The following is a 21,176-nucleotide window of genomic DNA, read 5'->3' as shown; positions in this document are numbered from 1 at the left end:
CCCAAACTTTCTCATCCATGTCTTTATGGACCTTGCTTTGTGCACTGGTGTGCAGTCATGTTGGAACAGGAAGGGGCTTTCCCCAAACTGTTCCCACAAAGTTGGGAGCATGAAATTGTCCAAAATGTCTTGTTATGCTGACGCCTTAAGAGTTCCCTTAACTGGAACTAAGAGGCCAAGCCCAACCCCTGAAAAACAACCCCACATCATAATCCCCACTCCACAAAATCATTTGGACCAGTGCACAAAGCAAGGTCAATAAAGACATGGATGAGTGATTTTGAGTTGGAGGAACTTGACTGGCCTGCACAGAGTCCTGATCACAACACAACAGAACACCTTGGGGATGAATTAGAGAGGAGACTGTAGGTCAGGCCTTCTCGTCCAACATCAGTGCCTGACCGCACAAATGCACTTGGAAGAATGGTCAAACATTCCCATAGACACACTCCTAAACCTTGTGGACAAGAAGAGTTGAAGCTGTTATAGCTGCAAAGGGTGGGCCAAATGAGTTTTGAACCCAATACTAATACTGGGATGCCATTATAGTTCATGTGTGTTTAAAGGCAGGCGTCCCAATACTTAGGCCAATATATTGTATATTGCTTGTGACACTGAGCATGGCTATGGACTTAGGGCTGGTTCACACCACAGAGATGCAGAGAACATGCATGGGGCTGCCTGGTGGCTAAGTGGGTACCAGTTCCATCTAGCAGCACCTGGGATGGTGGTTCAAGTCCCCAACATGCTAATGCTTGAGTTGAAGTTTAAATGTTCTCCCTGTGGGTTTCTCACCACAATCCAAAGACATGCTGGCATTTTATTTGTCTCCTGTCGAAATAGATTCTAATGCAAGAAAGTTAATTTTGGACTTTATATTGGAAGCTCATTGCAGCCAGGGACTGATGTTAATGTTTGTTAGCACTAATCATGCCCAGGGACTTGGACATTTAAAATTTTAGGGTTTACACTGCACGGGTACATATGCTTAGAAAACTGTTGCTTTGTTTATGTGGATGCAAATGGACTTTGATCTTTGTCCTGTAGTTGGAGATTTGATGCACATAGCCAAGGGCTAACACAGTTGCGGATACTATTATGTGTTCCTGCTCATCAGGTGCAATCACTTTAGACATACATGAAGAGACAGATTGAAAGATACTGGTGGGCGTGTATTTCTATTGGGTGTGTCAGTGTGCTAACAATACAACCTCTCTTATATAAAGGCCTGCAGTAGGGGGGGGTTTGTTTGGCCTGAGAAGGAATGATATTGGGAGATTTGATGAAAGTCTTGTGCATTTTTTCAATCAAAAGTGCGTTTATGTGGCCATGCTGTCAATGTTGTGCGTCTATTGTTCCTGTCTGATCATGCAAACATCGTTTGGAAGCATCTGCTGACCTACTCTTTTTTTATCTCGTTTAACCGTGTACACTGAAATGCAGCTTCCAGCAGAACACGGTCACCAATGTATGTATGTGTGGATTGTGGGCTGGTGGTGGGTGTTTTAAATAAGTCTTTTGTAATATTATGTGGGAATGCTTTGTAAGAATGACTGTTAAGTATGTTTCTATAATCTTGCAGATAACAATGTGATGTGTTGCCCGTTATACACTGAAATTAAAGCTGTGTCCACTCTAAGGTTTTGTCAAATTTTAGATTGTAAGCTCCTATGAGCAGGACCCTTAAAATCCCATTGCTAAATGTAGCACCATATATCCTGTCCACATTTTTTTGAAGTTAGTAAATGAATGTAAATTTTTTTTTTCTGCTTGTAAAATAAAAGTACATTATTGAGCTTTTGTTGTGTGGGTTTTTTTTTTTTATCTTTTTCCTTCTACTTTTCTTTCTCTTTAGTTTTTGTGGGTGGTGGTTTTGGGAAAGTGCAATATCTCTTATATTTTATTTCAATATGTATTTGTGCACCAAAAACTAATCTCTTTGCCTTGGTTCACATTGATGCTACTTTGAAATCTCGCTACTTCGCTTGAAGTAGCATGATTTCAAAGTAGCAAGGTCAGCGTGATTTCAGGTGCGACTTGATAGACATCCATGTGGCTTCATACACAAATGTCTATTGTAGTCGCACCTGAAATCGGCAAAAGTATAGTGCAGGAACTACTTTAGCAAATTGGTGTCGCGTTGATTGGAACAGTGCCATTGCTGCTAATTGGCTGTGTCTTGTCATGCAATTTGATCTCTCAAATCGCTCCAATGTAAACCTAGGCTTCAGCACACCTGCAAGTAAGTGATAAAGGTGGAATCTTTATATATAACAGCTGTGGAGAATTGCAGGTAATGAATCCAGCTGGTGGATAGGCAGTGTTTGAATGTGTCAGCGCTGGTTCACATTGGTATGGTTTGACATGTCAAATTGGTGGCAATTGCACCATTCTAATTGGTGCGATTTGTATTGATATTGGTGCAGAAACCTGCACCGATATGTCTCTGATGTTGCCCCCACAGTCGGGACTGACATGCAGGAATTAAATTGTGTGAGTTTAGCTGAACGCTTTCCTCCCTCTGTCAGTGTGAACCAGGGCTCAAACTGGGCCTTTTGTCTTTGTAATTCACCTGCTGCTAACCCAGGGACACCATTTCTTATCAAACTCCCTTAAGTTTACCTTCAAATGAATATAGAAATGCAGATTTGCATATCAGAAAATAAAAAATACTAATCGTGGTTGAGATCAAATATTCGCAGCTGCAATCAAAAGCGTGGTTTCATCTTCTGACCTGGAAATTAGTCATTGTATGCACCCGGAAGTTCCTGTGCAGGTCAGGATCTTCATCTAGGTGGACATGGCAAGGTCTCTTTAGCAAAGACGAGGTGCTGCTCATTGGCCGGGTAAGTGTAGGATATGTACTTGTACTTAATCAATGTGTGATTTGTTTGGCATCACCACACATTTGCTTCTGTCCCATGTGCACACATCACTTCCTGTATTTATTCTGCTGATGTAAATCAGTAAGGACTACGCAAGTATAAATGAGAGCTCCTTTTATTAAAATATTTATGACTTGTTTCACAGTTGGGCGAATTTTTTGCAGCAAATTTGGACCTCTGAGTTGCATGACAAGTTGTACCCCATGATTCTCAATGATAACCATTTATATCTGTGCTACTTTAAGTCGCACCAACTTCAAAGTAGTCCCTGTACTACTTTGGTGTGACTTTCATGTGACTTGAGGTATATCGGGTACAATATTACACATGCATGCCCAGAGGTTGGGGCCAAGTTGCAGCGGCAAAGTGGCAGCAAACCAGTGTGACTTTCAGGTTGCAGCAGTGTGAATGAGATTCAAGGATAACACCTTTGAATTCGGCCCTATTGTCACTTGTGCATACTGAAAGTGTAGCAAATTCGTCCTTGCACTACCTTGGTTTGACTTTGATGCAATTTGAGGTCCATACACCACAAGATTACACAGACATTGCTTCAAGTCATGGCAAAGCTGTGCAATTTTAAGGTCGCACAAGTGCAAATGGGGCCTTATTCAAAGGTGTTATCAATTAATCTCATTAGGTTACTTTCACACTTGGGTGACTTTTCATGCAGCTTTGGACCTCAGAGTCACATTAAAAGTTGTCCCTATGATTTCCATTCATATTTATTAGAGCTGCACGATTAATCGTCATCGTGATTTTTTTCCCCTTTGCGATCTTGAAAAAAGTTTTTCACGAATCTTGCTATGCAAAGAATTCTCTCTGCTCTTCTGAAGCTACAGCCATCATAAGAAAGGAATAGAAAAACTGGGAAGTCTGCCTAGAATTAGAACATTCTTTATCAGTGAACTTAACTAAAAACATTGTAACAATTTGTCAATGAAATAGACTTCTGTGTAAGTGAGAAAAGTTTAACCACTTAAACACTAAACCTTTTTCTGACATTTGTTGGTTTCAGGTTAAAATAACATTTTTTTTTGCTAGAAAATTACTTAGAACCCCCCAACATTATATAATTTTTTTTAGTAGGGACCCTAGAGAATAAAATGGTGGTTGTTACAATATTTTATGTCACACTGTATTTGCGCAGCGGTCTTTCAAATGCAATTTTTTTGGGAAAATATTACTTTAATGAATTAAAAAAAAAAAAAATTAGCCCAATTTTTTTGGGATAATGTGAAAGATTTTACGTCGCGAGAATCTGGATCTTTTTATTCTAAGCAAAAAAATTGTGATTCTCATTTTTGCCAGAACCATGCAGCTCTAATATCTATGCAACTTCACCCATGTTCACATAGCTCTGAATTGACATGTCAAATTGCAGGCCAAATCGGTGCCTATTGATGGCAATGGAACTGTCCGAATTGGTGCAATGCCACAACGATTCCCAAAAGTAGTTCCTGCACTACTTTGGGCGACTTCATGGGGTGATTTCTTACCCCCTACTTTTTGAGATGGGTATAAGGGACACCTATTAGCAAAAGTAGGTAGGCATAGGACACCTTCTTAAATGAGAACAGTTGGGACCTATGTGATTTCACTAGACATCTGTGCAGGAAAGTTCACTGATGTCTCTGAAATCACTCACAAAGTCGGGCTGAGTCACACTTGTGCGACTTTGGACAGAGTTGCATGACAAGTCATACCCCATGATTTTCAATGTGTACCATTCATATTTGTGCGACTTCAAGTAACACTGACTTTAACGTAGTCCCTGTACTACTTTGGTCTGACTTTGATGCGAGTTGAGGTCCATAGACCTCAAGTTTACACAGGCATTCCCTGGAATTGCGGCAAAATTGCTGATGCAAAATCGTGGGAAAGTTGCGTGCCTTTCCCTGTGACTCCTGCGTCCATAGACCTCAAGATTACACAGGCATTGCTTAAAGTGGCATCAAAATCTCGCAACTTTCAGGTCGCACAAGTTTAAAAGAGGCCTAAGTCACTGTGCTGAGTACTATTATACCTAGAATATAAAGTAGTCCCACCATCAAACACTAGTAAACGTATGTTCTCAATATAACTGTGTTCAAATGGCTGAAAATCACACAGATGGTATTGGTACTGAAAACTTGCATTAGACTCAGCAGCATATGCTGAAAAGAGGCGAATGCCTATTAGCCAATGCCACATCAGCATGAGCATGGTTGTTACTATAATATTAATGCTTGAAATGCAAAACATTATTGTATAGAATCACACATTAGTAAATGTATTTTCTCTTTAGGTATGTGCTCAGCTCTGTAGCATAGCGGTATACCCTGCTGCCCCCAAAAGTTCAAGCCATGAGTTCAAATCCCACTGACAGCATCACCTCCTGGAAGTGTGCATTGTACTCAGAAGCATAATTAGCCAATGCACATCAGCTTGGTTTATTCCATATATTAACTCTTCAAATGCATGCAATGGTATGTACTTATTCATGAATGATGGGGAAAGGGGGCCTCTTCCCAACAACCCTGGTCGGTGGTTGTCGGTCTGTGGGCAGGGGGTTTATCAGAATCTGGAAGCCCCCTTTAACAAGGGGGCTCCCAGATCCTGCACCCCTATGTGAATAGGTATGGGTTACATTTTACCCCTACCCATTCACCAAAAAAAGCAGTGAAATGTAAAAAAATCAATAGCCACTTTTTGACAAGTCCTTTATTGTAAAATAGCTCCGAGCTGTCTTCTTCCCTAAACCATCTTCTCCAGACGCTGTCTCTCCCTCCTCCATCTTCTCCCCGAGCTGTATTCTCCCAGAGCCGTCTCTCTTTCCACCGCCATCTTCTCCAACTGCTGTGTTCCTCCGCACCGCTGGTTACCCACTAATAAAAAAAAAAAGCTGCTCTTCTTCCGTGGCGGTCTTTCTCCGCTGTGTTGTCACCCGCTGTGTGGCATCTCTTACATAGCCATGGAGCGGACTCTCCGGGTGACATTATCGGATGGCCACAGAAGACCGCCACAAGAAGAGCAGCTTTTATTTTATTAGTGGGTAACCGGCTGCGCAGAAGAACACATCAGCGGGAGAAGATGGCGGCAGCAGGAGAGACAGCTCGGGGGAGAAGAAACATCAAACACTAGTGAATGTATTTTCTATGTATGACTGTGCTACGCCCAATAGGCTAGTGGTCAGCACTTCTACCTTGAAGAACTCATGGGTTCAAATCCCACAGAGAAATACTAAAAGATTGAATTGGTGAAAAAAAAGGCAAATGACTATTAGCCAATTAGCCAAAGCAGCATATGCTGAAAATAGGTGAATGCCAATTAGCCAATGTACTTTAAGTTTGGCTGATTCTATTATATTAACTCTTCAAATGCATGCAATGATATGTAAGTATTCAATACTATTATGGTGGGAAATTCCAAACACCACACACTAACTAACGGGCAGATTACTTTTTTTGTTTGTTTATTTTAATTCGCTTGTGCACTGAAAAAATAAACACAGCTGGTGGATAGTATTTGAACTTGTACCGTGAGTGCTGTGGAGACATCTGAGCAGACCACTGAACCATTGTGCTAAGTACGAGACCTGCATAATAATGTAGTATGATTAAAGAATGAATATAAATAATTACCGCTTTATAGTCACCTAAATTAAAAAATAAAAAACAACATACAACAAATAGGTAACCTAAATGTTTAATACATGTAACTTTACAGAATAGCAGACATTACTATGTAATAATCATTCATAACTGCATTCGTTTGCAAAAGAAGGAAAAAAAACTAGGAATACTAACTGCAACATACATCAATAGATGCACACGAGGTAGAGCACATCTCACATAAAAATGTTTCTTTCACATACATGGATCATGGTTACAGTGCAGTACTATATAACTTGGTAGAAATTGGCATTTGCATATACGCGGAAGCGCTAATTAGAGCCGATTTGGAATTTACCAACGTATGTTTCTCAATATTCGCACATTCGCCTGTTGAAATTTTATTTGGCTAAAATGGGAGCTATTATTTGCCATAGTGCCCAGTACTTCCTGGCGCTATAGTAAATGACCCCCATAGTGATCACGTGATACCCTGACCACCCATTAAGCTGGTGACATACAGCTACATAGTTTAGTTTGCCCATGCTCCCCTGCTGCAGTAAATATACTGTGACCTGGTGGCAAGTGGTTAATGAACAGTGATAATGATGTTTTGGATAACACGATTTTTTAAGTGACCTTGTCACCACAGGGCCACATTAAGACCCCTTTCACACTGTGCCGCCACCGGCGTCAGCGGTAAAGTGGCGCTATATTTAGGGCCGCTTTACCATTGTTTAAGCGGTGCTATTTGGCCGCTAGCGTGGTGGTTTTAACCCCCCCTGCTAGCGGCCGAAAAGGGGTTAAATCCGCCCGCAAAATGCAGCCGGAGTGGCGTTTTGCCAGCAGTGTCACACCGCTGCCCCATTGTTTTCAATTGGGAGCAGCAGTGGAGGAGCGGTGAGTTCACCGCTCCAAAGAAGCTGCTGGCAGTACTTTTTCTGATGCCTTGCCAGCGCACCGCTCCAGTGTGAAAGACATGTATTTCATACATCTGTTAATATAGAATCCTTGCAACAACTGGGTAGTGGAGAATCAAAAGGCACCAGATCACTTTAAAGTTTAACCACTTCAGCCCCGAAAGATTTGGCTGCTCAATGACCAGGCCATTTTTTGCGATACGGCACTGCGTCGCTTTACCTGACAATTGCACGGTCTTGCGACGTTATACCCAAACAAGATTGATGTCCTTTTTTTCCCACAAATAGAGCTTTCTTTTGGGGGTATTTGATCATCTCTGTGGTTTTTATTTTTTGCGCTATAAACAAAAAAAAAGAGCAACAATTTTGAAAAAAAACACAATATTTTGTACTTTTTGCTATAATAAATATCCCCAATTTTTTTTTAAAAAAAGCCCAGTTTTTTCTTCAGTTTAGGCCGATATGTATTCTTCTACATATTTTTGGTAATAAAAATCACAATAAGCGTATATTGATTGGTTTGCACAAAAGTTATAGCATCTACAAAATAGGGGAAAGATTTATGGAATTTTTATTATTATTATTATTATTATTATTTTTACTAGTAATGGCAGTGATCAGCGATTTTTATCAGGATTGCAACATTATGGGGGACAGATCGGACACTTCTGACACATTTTTGGGACCATTGGCATTTATACAGCGATCAGTAATATAAAAATGCACTGATTACTGTGTAAATGTCACTGGCAGGGAAGGGGTTAACACTAGGGGCGATCAAGGGCTTAACTGTGTTCCCCTAGGGAGAGTGATTATAACTGTGGGGGGAGGAGACTGACTGGGTGAGGAAAGCGATCGTTGTTCATACTTAGTATGATCAACAGATCGCTCTCCTCACCCCTGACAGCACAGAGATCTGTCTCTTTACATTGACAGATCTCCATTCTGTCTCTGTGTGGAGTGATCGCAGGTGCCCAGCGGTCATCGCAACTGCCGGGCACATGGATTGGCTCCGGTGTTGCGCACACGCCCCCTAGTGGTACAGTTACGTCGGTTCGCCCAGGGGAGCCAACCTGCCGCACTACAACTGTGTCGGCTCATCAGGAAGGGGTTAAATAAAGCAAACAAACATCACATTCTAACATAAAATAAGGCAAAGGCAATCACATTTATATTTAGATTAATCTCTCATGGAAAATAGAACATGCAATTAAACAATTTAGGTTCAATGCAACATACATCAAAATCATATTTTATGTGTTGTTATTGTGATTATTTGTGATACAATATGACCAACTGAGCATGCTTTAAATATTCAAATACACATTTTTAAAACAACTGCTTTTTAAACTTTGAAACTGAATTTTATTGCTCAGAATTGTCCAATGGTTGCCTACAGTTACATTAATACTATATACAGTATACACAGAATACATGTTTTGTACACTGGATAATAGGTTTATGATTGTGCCCTTATGCTGTGTATACTGAAGGATGCTCTTGGGCCTACATATGAAAGGACATGCACCGGAGATGTAAATATAGACTTTGTGCTAAGATCTATTACAGAAGGATTAGTGGAGCTACCACTACAGCCAGTTTTGTCATTTCCACATGACAAGAACAAAATTGAAATTATAGGTTAGTATCAATTCCAAATAACACAACAAAACAATCAGTGAGTTGCTAGTGCACTTTAGCACATAACAGGTGAACTAATATCACAAATTTCCTAAAATTTTCCCTGATCCAAGTTCTCTTTTATGTGTTTCAGCCACCTAACAAGCTTAGTAGGAGGCCGATAGACTGTACTTGTTGGATTTGTTGTGCTTTTTAACATCCTTTCTGTTTTTTGCATCACCAATCTCATTCAAACTTTTAAAGCCATTTAAACCTTTGATTTCCTGGTCCAGATAACTGACAATAAATAGGTTCTAAAGTATTAAGCAGGTATGCACCTCAGTGCTTTATTTTTAGTATTGAGTAGAGTTTCAATCTTAAGTAAATACTGAAATATGATGTTTTAAGTGCCCAGTAGCTTAGCAATTAAGATGTAGGATAATGCTACATCTTATTTCTTGAGCAACAACTAGCATTTACTAATGTCCAAATTGGCAAATCATTTACTGAAAAATAAAGAGAATATTTCAGTACTGAGGCATTACAAGTCATAAATACCAACTATTTTGTTCTTTATGCATTTTTCTACTTACTATCAAGTTTTTTTTATTCCTTTATTTCTCTATGAATAAGATGACAGTTGTCATTACCAGTGACCTTCTGCAACAATTATACTATTTATGAATCTATATAAAGGCTTGAAAGCGATTAGCATAAAAATAGAGTATGCATTTTTTGCATACAGATGAAATTCTGGACTAAAAAAAACTAAAGGCAAACAGGACAAGGAGCAGGTTTTATGTCAAATTCATCCAATTCATGTAAATTTCTGCATAAATTCCAACTGTCTGTGTAAAGAAAAATCAAAACTAACTATGTAAAGCAAAAATGTTTTCTATTAGAGCTGGATTGTGAATAAGTAAGAGACTAGCCTACAGTTTTATAAAAGACTTGTCAAGAGCAAATATAGAATGAAAGAAAAATATCTTTCCTATTGCTGTGCCAGTGGTAGTATTGTGCATCCTTCCAAATAAAGTACTGACATTTATTTGGAATATAATTCAACTTAGGGTTAATAATCATACTCTTCATTTACACAAACTCAGTGGTGGTTTTGGGGTTCCTTGCTTACTTAGCTATTATAGGGCTGCCCAGATAGCCTCACTTACTCTTCTGAATGAAACAAAAGGGGCTTTACTCAATGCGATCGATGGTGACAATATTGCCATCTCCACATTAATTTGGCTCCCACCCACTTTTTGGCCATCTCTATAAACTCTCTCCTTGGAGCATTCACATAATTATTGGTTGCAGGCGTTTTGCAGTTTTTGTAGGGTGTTGTGTAAGAAGCAGCCTGCTTTATGTTCTGGTCTTTTTTAGCACCTAGATCAGTGGCGGCCAGTGGTATAATTTTTTTGGGGGGGGGGCGGTAAATAGTATCACCCACCCCCCCAATCGGTCAATTGTCAGTCAGTCTGGTGGGTCTGGTGAACTTACCCCAATTATGGTGGGCAGCGCTTCTCCCGGGCTTCACCAGCGGCTCAGCGGCGGTGGCAGCAGGGGCAGTGGTGGTGATGGCTTTGCCTTCACCTGCGCTCCACAGGCATTGCAGCAGCTTCTGTTTCCTCCCTCTGACTCAGCGGCCAGTTGGGATTCTTCTCTTTTTGGCCAATCGGAAAACGGATCTCAGACCTGTTTCTGATTGAGGATCAGTGTTTCAATAGCGAATATTCATACGCTGTTGTAACACCTGGGTGGGCTCCTGGTGCAATGCTCTGTGCCACGTGCCCATATGGCTCTAATCAGGTGCTTCAAAAAAACACCCCCTGTTTTGACAGGCAGTGTCCTGTCAAAATAGCAGCCGTGTATAGAGCATGGGGGTGGTGGCTGTGGATAGAGGGGTTGGCGCTCCGGTCCCTCTAATGGACTGGCTGCCACTGACCTAGATAATGCCTTGGAAGCGTACAAGAACTTTGGTGGTTTATCATGATATTGCTATTATATTTCTAACCGACAGCAGATGCTGTTGGGCTCTAAGAATGTGGGGCTGTGGCCTAATCATATGCTCACTCAGAGATTAACCTATTCTAGGCCCCCCTCTTTGCTAGCTACCCCTTCTACTGCTTCTTCTGCTGTATTTCTGTTTTTCAATGTGTCACAGTGCAAATTTCCACATTCATGTAAATATCATAAGTATTCCTTTTGTGGTGGTTTGCACCCTGTTTTGCTTTGTTTTAAACGTAGTGCTCAGGCCTTGGATATAGTGAACAAGGAATTTTTCTCAAAAGCTTAGACGCCAGTTAGCCTGGTAAAAATGTGGCCCTGGCTAGAGGCATTCCCAAATCCCCAAATTAGAACTGTCTGCATTGAGGGATTTTTTTAAAATTAATTTTATCTTTCCCTGTTTGATCGTGTGTGTTGTCACTGGGTTGACAATTTGAAATCTGTTGCTGCCTTGGTGACTGCTGTTTTCTCTAAAATTCAGAAGGAGATTAGTGAGGGGAGGGTGGCTTGCCCTTTTCCTGCTCCTGCTTTCTCTAATTTCCTTCTGTCTCCTTTGGGTGTTGTTCCAAAAAAGGAAGTGAATGAATATAGACACATTCATCATCTTTCTTTTTCTAATGGTTCCTGTTTGAATGATCAGATTGATGCCAGTCTTTCTTCTGTGTCCTATACATCCTATGAACAGGCTTTGTCAGTCTATTGGCCCTAGAACAGTGCTTGCCAAGGCTGACATCAAATCTGCATTCTATATGCTTCCTATTTGGCTGGGTGCTTTTAATTCTTTTAATGTGCTTTGTTTTCAGTTTGATGGTTATTTTTATTTTGACTCCTGCGTTCGTATGGGGTGCTTGCTGTCTTGTCTATATTCTGTTTTTAGGAATAGATGATCAAGCAGGAGTGCCCAGGAGGTGTATTCACTATCTTTTTGACTTTATGTTTATTGGTCCTATTGATTCTTCAGTTTGCAGTGACCTGCTATTTACTTCCTTAGCGCCTGATGGATCACATTGGGGTCCCTTTGGCTTCTGAAAAGACTGTTTTTCCTACAACTTCCCTTGAATGTTTAGGTGTTTTAATTGATACTGTTTGTTTGGAATTTTGTTTACCTAAGTTGAAGATTTCTAAGCTGCAATCCTCTCTGTCCTCATTGCTGGATAAACATAAGGCTACTGTGTGGGAGGTTCATCCTTTATTGGGATTGTTGGCGTTTGCTTCCCCCATCATGTTCACGGGTAAGATTTACTCTCGCAGATTGGCTTTTCTTATTTGTGGTTGTGCCCCATAAGAAACGCACTCACCGCTATTATTCACCCCACAAGGAGGTATTTCACCTTCACAGTATGAGCCACTGTGTAGCCTGTGGAGTGGGAGGAAACTTCCTGTCCTGTGTTCTCCAAGTGCCTCCTTGTCTGCGATGTAAGTGGTCTCCTCACTGTTAACCTCTTATATGTTGCCCACATGTAGAGAGGAAAGAGACTCCATAGTGTGATACTGTACAAATATCCAAAAATGTATTAATAATACTGATGGGTACTCACATTTAATAAAAATCATTAAAAGCGAAAAAACAGTGTTTAAAAACAGGAAAACGGAGCGATCTACGCTCCACGGCTCGAAACCGGAAGTGATGCAATGACACTGTATAGTCCTGCCCTATGAGTTTCGTCAATGGGATGTCATCTGGAGCGGTGCCATCCTGCTACACCATCCGGTTTTTATATGGTATGAGGTGTGTCCTAAGTTGATGGCCATGTGACCGTGGCCATTTTTGATTAGTCCAGGCTTCGGCATGGTGGATGCTCTTGCTAGTAGTGTGATTTAAAATGCCAATAGACAACACTACTCCGCAACATGACGAGGGATAATTTTAAAAGAACTACTTAACTCCAAGTTGTAACGGACACACCGCATAATACCAAAATACATATCATAATACACAATATTACAAAATTAAATTTAAGTTAAAAAATGGGTAAGAAATATAATTGCATTATGGTATTCTGCTGGACTAGAGGTAAAAAAATGATGTTAGAGGATGTATAGTGACATCCGAAGGTGGACATAAGAGAAAAGAGGGTATTGTTGCAATAAAAAATGCAAAGACTGCAAAAAATTGCAAAAAATCGCAGCAAGTCGCATAAAGTTACAAGTTCAAAAAAATTGCTAGAAATTGCTAAAATTTGCTAAAAAAGTATGTAAAGTGCATTAATACATAATTAAAACAAGGAAAATGGGGAGGTTAGTAGTGCCAAAAAGAGTCCCAAAGGAATACATTTGTTTAAAAATATTTTGTAATATATTTTATTTTAGCAAAGTTAAAAAATTCAAAGAAAACATTCACAATAATGACAATAATAATCCCCACATTTTCCTTGTTCTAATTACTTATATTTGGGATGAGGTGCCTTTCTGAGTGGGTGTTTTACCATTAATCAGACCAACTTTTTGCTTTTTGCATTAATACATGCCTTCATCATTCAAAAATGGAAAAAATAAAAAAAAGGCAGAAAATCGCAGCAAGTCTCATAAAGTCGCAAATTGCAAAAAAGTTGCTAAAAAGGCTAAAAATTGCTAAAAAAGTATGTAAAGTGCATTTATAAATAATGATATTTGAAGCGCTTCACAATGCGCATGAAAATGAATATATAAGAATAAATATAAATAGTAAAATAAATCCAGCGGTGAGTAAAAATTCCTAAAAAATCCAGCAATCAAAATAGTGTAAAATTATAAAAAATTAGTGACACCAAATGTGTAAAAAAATTCACATAAAAAATCCACATAAAAATAAATATATAGGGATGTATTCAGAAGGTTCAATTATACAGGTGTAGAATCCTGATTGGTATAGAGCTTTTGATCACTAGCAAAGCTGTTTAAAAACACTTGCTTAATCAAGGTGCTCATTGACCTTCATAGTAAAAATGTGCTTTTTGCTTCTATTCACAACCAATGTGAGAATCATAAACAGGCAGATAAGAGAAAAAACCAATCATTGTGCAATAGTTAGGATACCAAGGTACACAGGCAAACTTCAATCCACTCACGTGTGCCTTATAATGATAAGGCATATGCAGGTTTTACTATAGCAGTCAGCCGCCTTAGACAGGAGCAAATTCAGTGCAGTACACTGTGTGATGCTGCTGATCTGCAAAGAGCGTCCTTGGCTCCTCCCACACGTTACATCACAGTCAGTGACTTTTTCAAGGAAAGTGCATTTATACATACAAAAATGCCTTAACATTCAAAATAGTGTAATGGTGTTTTACTAGTGGCATCTTAGATTAAAGGTGGAAGTGATGTATAGTGTAATAACATCAATAGGTCATGAGAAAGAGGAAAAAAGAAGGGGGTGTAATTGCGGTGAAAGTGCAAAAAACCGAAAAAGTCAAAAATTGCAAAAAATGCCGCAAATCGCATAAAGTCGCAAAAAGCTAAAATTGCTGAGAAATGTATGTCAGATGTATCACATGCGTACAGAAATGCTTTAAAAACATATGATGAAGACCATAGTTGATAAAGGAACCCTTTATACTAAAAACTTCGACAAAAGGAGATAAAATTGTTATATTGCCATTTTCAGCCGGCGATTCCCTACACCCACCATAAGAGTGATCATAGAGGCTGTTCTACCGCTTGATCATTCTTACGGGAGGCGAGAGGGGACCCCCCTCCCGCTGCCCTCCGGTGCTTCTACCGACTCACAGCTACGATCGGTGAGTCGGACACAGGATCCGCCGGCCCCAGATGTTGATCATAGAGATTTATGGTGGACCAGATGGTCGCCAGAGTCTCTATGATCGTCGGAGGCCGGGTGCAATGTTATGATGTCACGCCCGGCCTCTGCATTAAAAAAAACAGCACTGTCTCGGCTGGGAAGCCATGATCGGTGTATTTTTTTTTTATTTCAGGATTCCCAGCCTAGAGGTGAGATGTGGGGTCTTATTGACCCAATATCTCACTGTAAAGAGGACCTGTCATGTCATATTCCTATTACAAGGGATGTTTACATCCCTTGTAATAGGAATAAAAGATTTTAAAGCGCCCCTGTCCCCGTGTGCTCTCACGCAGAAGCAAACCACACATGTGAGGTATCAACGCGTAACTTCATCTTTCACAATATGCAAAAACATTGGGCTAACTTTACTGTTTTGTTTTTTTTTTTTAAGCACGAAACAGTTTTCTTCCCAAAAAGAAGGCGTTCGAAAAATTGCTGCGCAAATACCGTGCGAGATAAAAAGTTGCAACAACCGCCATTGTATTCTCTAGGATCTTTGCTAAAAACAAATATGTTTGGGGGTTCTATGTAATTTTCTAGCAAAAAATTATGATTTTTACATGTAGGAGAGAAATGTCAGAATTGGCCTGGGTGACAAGAGCCACAATGAGGACCCATCTGGTCTAATTTTTTATGGTATAGACAAGATAAAAGGGACATTGGAGAGGAGATAATAAAAGAATAAAAATCTCCCAAAACAAGACCAGGTAGATCTTTACTTTAGACACCCTTCAGCCTAAGGCCCCATTCACACTAGCGCGTTTTTTGATGCATTTTGCATTTTGCAGAAATGCACGGGAATTTTTTAACATGGGTTCCTATGGAACATGTTCACATCAATGCTTTTTTGTATCTCCGCGTTTTTGGAAAGGGTCGGGGACTTTTTCTCATGCAAAATGCAGCGTTTTGCATGTAATGGTTTTCAATGGACAAGCATCAAAAACGCAAGTGCACCTTTTTTGCAGCGTTTTTGATGCGTTTTTGATGCGTTTTTGGTGCGTTTTTGCCGTTTTTTTTTTTTTTATTTTTTTGTAAGACTGTAAAAAAAAATGAAAAAAAAAAAAAAAAACGCAAAACGCAAATCGCGGCAAAAACGCGGCAAAAACGCCGCTAAAACGCGGCAAAAACGCGGCTCAAAAACGCGGCAAGCATGAAAAAAAAACCTCCAAAAACGCTCAAAAGCAACATGCATAGGTGTGAATCGAGCCTTAAGGCCTGAACATTGATATAGATAGTTTTTACTATAAAGGGTTCCCTTATCAACTATGGTCTTCATCATATGTTTTTAAAGCATTTTTGTACGCATGTGATACATCTGACATACATTTCTCAGAAATTTTAGCTATTTGCGGCTTTATGCTATTTGCGGCTTTATGCGATTTGCAGCGGTTTTTGCAATTTTTTACTTTTTTGCACTTTCGCCGCGATTACACCCTCTTCTTTTTTTCTATTTCTCATGACCTATTGGTTTTGCTACACTATACATCACTTCCACCTTTAATCTAAGATGCCACCAGTAAAACCCCATTACACTATTTTGAATGATAAAGGCATTTTTGTATGTATAAATGCACTTTACATACTTTTTTAGCAATTTTTAGCAACTTTTTTGCAATTTACGACTTTATGCGACTTGCTGCGATTTTCTGCCTTTTTTGCATTTTTGAATGATGAAGGCATGTATTAATGCTATCCCTATATAAATCTGCCCTTCTAAAATTCAATTCATGCCTCCATGCTGCCAAACAAGCCTACTTTGTCTCTCTTATTAATTCCTTGTCATCCAGTCCCCGTCGGCTCGTCTCAACCTTTAACTCTCTGCTTCGTCCACCACCCCCTCTACCCACTAACTCACTCACTGCCCAAGAGATTGCCAATCACTTCAAAGACAAGATCGATGCAATTCATGAGGACATCTCCGCTGTGCGTACATCTTCCCCACCCAACATACCTTGCCTAGCAGCACATTCAACACTCTCCTCTTTTGAATTGGCTACTACTGAAGAGGTTACAAAAATTTTCTCGGATGCCCACCTAACCAATTGTCCCTTGGATCCTGTACCCTCACAACTACTACGGTCACCCTCTTCTTCCATCCTATGCTCCCTCACCCACATCTTCAATCTCTCCCTCTCTAGTGGCATTTTCCCCTCTCCTCTAAAACATGTGCAGATCACTCCCATTCTTAAAAAGCCCTCAATGGACCCTACCTACCTGAACAATTTAAGACCCATCTCATTGCTCCCATTCACCTCTAAACTTCTAGAACGCTTAGTCTACAACCGTCTTAGCTCCTACCTCAATGAAAAGAACCTTCTTGACCCCTTACAGTCTGGCTTTCGCTCGCAGCACTCCACGGAAACTGCCTTACTAAAACTCACTAACGATTTACTAACTGCTAAAACCAACAGCCAGTACTCTATACTCCTACTACTTGACCTCTCTGTGGCCTTTGATACTGTTGACCACCCTCTCCTTCTCAATAAACTACATTCCCTTGGCCTCCGAGATTCTGCTCTATCCTGGTTCTCTGCCTATTTATCACAGCGCTCCTTCAGTGTCACCTACAACTCTGTCTCCTCCTCTTCATTGCCCCTTTCTGTGGGGTCCCCCAAGGCTCGGTTCTTGGACCCCTTCTCTTCTCTATCTACACCTCCTCCCTTGGTCACTTAATAACTGCCCATGGCTTCCAATACCACTTATACGCTGATGACACCCAAATCTATCTGTCTACTCCTCACCTCACTCCTTCAGTCTCCTCTCGCATTACTAACTTACTAACTGACATATCAGCATGGATGTTGCACCACTTCCTTAAACGAAATCTCTCTAAAACTGAGCTATTAATATCCCCCCCCCGCCCGTGCCCCCCTCCATGACTTTTCCATCAAAATCAACAATGCAACCATCAGTCCCTCTCCTCATGCCAGGGTACTAGGGGTAATCCTAGACTCTGACTTGTCATTTCAGCCTCTAATCCAATCGTTGTCAAAAGTTTGTAGAATTCACCTCCGTAACATCTCTAAAATTCGCCCCTTTTTAACAAATGAAACCACCAAGCTCCTCATTCACTCCCTTGTTATCTCTCGCCTTGACTATTGCAACTCCCTTCTCATTGGCTTACCTCTCCATAGGCTATCCCCTCTTCAGTCTATCATGAATGCTGCTGCCAGACTTATCTACCTTACCAATCGCTCAGTGTCTGCCAACCCTCTACTCCAATCCCTACACTGGCTCCCAATCACCCAGCGAATTAAATTCAAAATACTAACCACAACATACAAAGCCATTCACAACTCTGCCCCGAGCTACATCACTAATCTTGTCTGCAAATATCACCCAAATCGACCTCTCCGCTCTTCTCAAGACCTCCTGCTTTCAAGCTCTCTCATCTCCTCCTCCCATGCTCATCTCCAGGATTTCTCCAGAGCCTCTCCCATCCTCTGGAACTCGCTACCTCCATCTATCCGGCTATCCCCTACTCTTGCTACCTTCAGGCGATTCCTGAAAACTCATCTCTTCAGGAAAGCCTATCATGTCTTCCACTAATCTCCTACCACTTCCACCAGCTCATTCCCCACAGTTACAACCTTTTGTACCACCTGCCCCACCCTATTAGATTGTAAGCTCTTCTGAGCAGGGCCCTCTTAATCCTCTTGTATTTTATTGTATTATAACTGTATTGTCTCCCTTTTATATTGTAAAGCGCTGCGTAAACTGTTGACGCTATATAAATCCTGTATAATAATAATAATAATAATAATAATGCACTTTACAGACTTTTTTAGCAATTTTTAGCAATTTTTTTGTAACTTGTGACTTTATGGGACTTGCTGCGATTTTTTGCAATCTTTTGCATTTTTTATGGCAACAATACCCTCTTTTTTCTTATGTCCACCTTCGGATGTCACTATACATCCTCTAACATCATTTTTTTACCTCTAGTCCAGCAGAATACTATAATGCAATTATATTTCTTACCCATTTTTTTAACTTAAATTTAATTTTGTAATATTGTGTATTATGATATGTATTTTGGTATTATGCGGTGTGTCCGTTACAATTTGGAGTTAAGTAGTCCTTTAAAAATTATCCCTCATCATGTTGTGGCGTAGTGTTGTCTATTGGTATTTTAAATCACACGACTAGCAATAGCATCCGCCATGCTGAAGCCTGGACTAACCAAAAATGGCTGCGGTCACATGGCCATCAATTTAGGGCACACCTCATACCATATAAAATCCGGATGGTGTAGCAGGATGGCACCGCTCCAGATGACATTCCATTGACGAAACTCATAGGGCAGGACTATACAGTGTCATTGCATCACTTCCGGTTTCGAGCCGTGGAGCGTAGATTGCTCCGTTTTCCTGTTTTTAAACACTGTTTTTGCTTTTAATGATTTTTATTAAATGTGAGTATCGATTAGTATTATTAATACATTTTTGGATATTTGTACGGTATCACACTATGGAGTGTCTTTCCTCTCTACATGTGGGCAACATCTAAGAGGTTAACAGTGAGGAGACCACTTACATCGCAGACAAGGAGGCACTTGGAGAACACAGGACAGGAAGTTTCCTCCCACTCCACAGGCTACACAGTGGCTCATACTGTGAAGGTGAAATACCTCCTTGTGGGGTGAATAATAGCGGTGAGTGCTTTTCTTATGGGGCACTGTTTTCCAAGAAGCACAGAACAATTTGAAGGAGCACATTGTTACTTTATTGGACTTTTTTTTATACACCAGGGTTTAAGAACGGTATATTTCTGAACCCAGTTTCACAGCAACAATATACACCAGTCATATATGTTGGATTTTTTTTGCACAGAAATGTCACTTTGAATTGCAGATTTTGCACAGGGTTGTGTTTATTTTATTTTCATTTGAACATAGCAATTTATATTACATATAAGCGGTTAGGAAGTTTACACATTAGGATTTTTTTTGTAGATTTTTGTGAATATACAAATATTTATTTTCTGCACTTCTATTGTCACTTTTTGCACTAAATGCACCTGTGACCCACACCCCTAAAGTATTTAGAGGTTGCAGGTCACCTCTTAATAAGAGCAGCGCCATACCTATCCCCTCTTTTTCACATTTCTTCTAGATTTACCTTAGGGTGAATTTATTGATAGAGGCTGCAGTTCCTCATTTTCCATTTTCACCATAAGCGCGGGGGTCTAACAATTTTTTCATTATTTACACGTTCGCCTATGCCAATGCTGAGTGGTCTAGATGTCCTCTCAATATATTGGAGATGGCAATCGCACTCAAGCATAAAGACAACCTCACGTGTACTACACATAATTATATCTTTAATCTGATATTTTTTATTTGTAGAGGAGGAAGCAAACTCCTTCTGTTTTTTAATGTTACGTTTGGATTGTCTACATCAGGGGTCTCCAAACTACGGCCCTCCAGCTGTTGCGGAACTACACATCCCATGAGGCATTGCAAAACTCTGACATTCACAAACATGACTAGGCATGATAGGAATTGTAGTTTCTGAACAACTGGAGGGCCATAGTTTGGAGACCCCTGGTCTACATGCTGAGCACAGTCCACAGCCATAAAAGCCCGAAAGGAAAGAAAAAATCCTGTTTTCGTTTATAATTTATTAAATTGGGGACGGGTGGGGAGAACAGCATCCAATACCCTATCCCTTCTAAGTATTTCCCAGTGTTTGTGCATAATTTTTTCAAATTGTTTGTGCTGAATATTATAGTCTAGAACCATTTTGTATTCATGCTTACTTTACCTCTTAGTATTGGAATCAAAGACTAGTCCCTTCCTCTCAAGTCTACCAATTTCATTAATCTCCCTTTGGATCTCATCTTTTTGATAACCCTTCTGTATAAACCTTTCCACTAAGACTTGTGATTGGGCCTGATAATCAAATACTGAGGAGCAGTTTCGCCTAAGGCGTATAAGCTGACCCCTCAGAATATTGCACAGCCATGTCTTATGGTGACAGCTATCGAGGGGGATATTCCCATTCCTATCGTGGGTTTAAAGTAATTACACGTCCTAAACTGGGCCCCTTCTTTATACACTTCCAAATCAAGAAATACCATACATTCGAGTATTGATATTCCAGGACAAGGAGATGTTTTTGTTATTATTATTTAACTTAAGCATGAAAAATTCAAGACTCCTCATGTCACCATCCCAAACCATAATAAGGTCATTGATATAGCATTTATAACACAGCAGTTGACTAGGGCAATCTTGAAAGACAGTTTCCTCCTCCCAGAGTGCCATGAATAAGTTTGCCACACTAGGGTCAAATCTCCCATGGCTACACCCATAATCTGGAGGAAGAATAGTCTGTCATACCAAAAATAATTCCTAGTGAGACAAAATTCCAAA

This window comes from Aquarana catesbeiana, linkage group LG09 (genome assembly GCF_042186555.1).
Source record: "Aquarana catesbeiana isolate 2022-GZ linkage group LG09, ASM4218655v1, whole genome shotgun sequence".
NCBI lineage: Eukaryota > Metazoa > Chordata > Amphibia > Anura > Ranidae > Aquarana > Aquarana catesbeiana.
The sequence above is the reverse complement of the archived record's forward strand: the minus strand, read 5'-3'. Positions refer to the sequence as shown.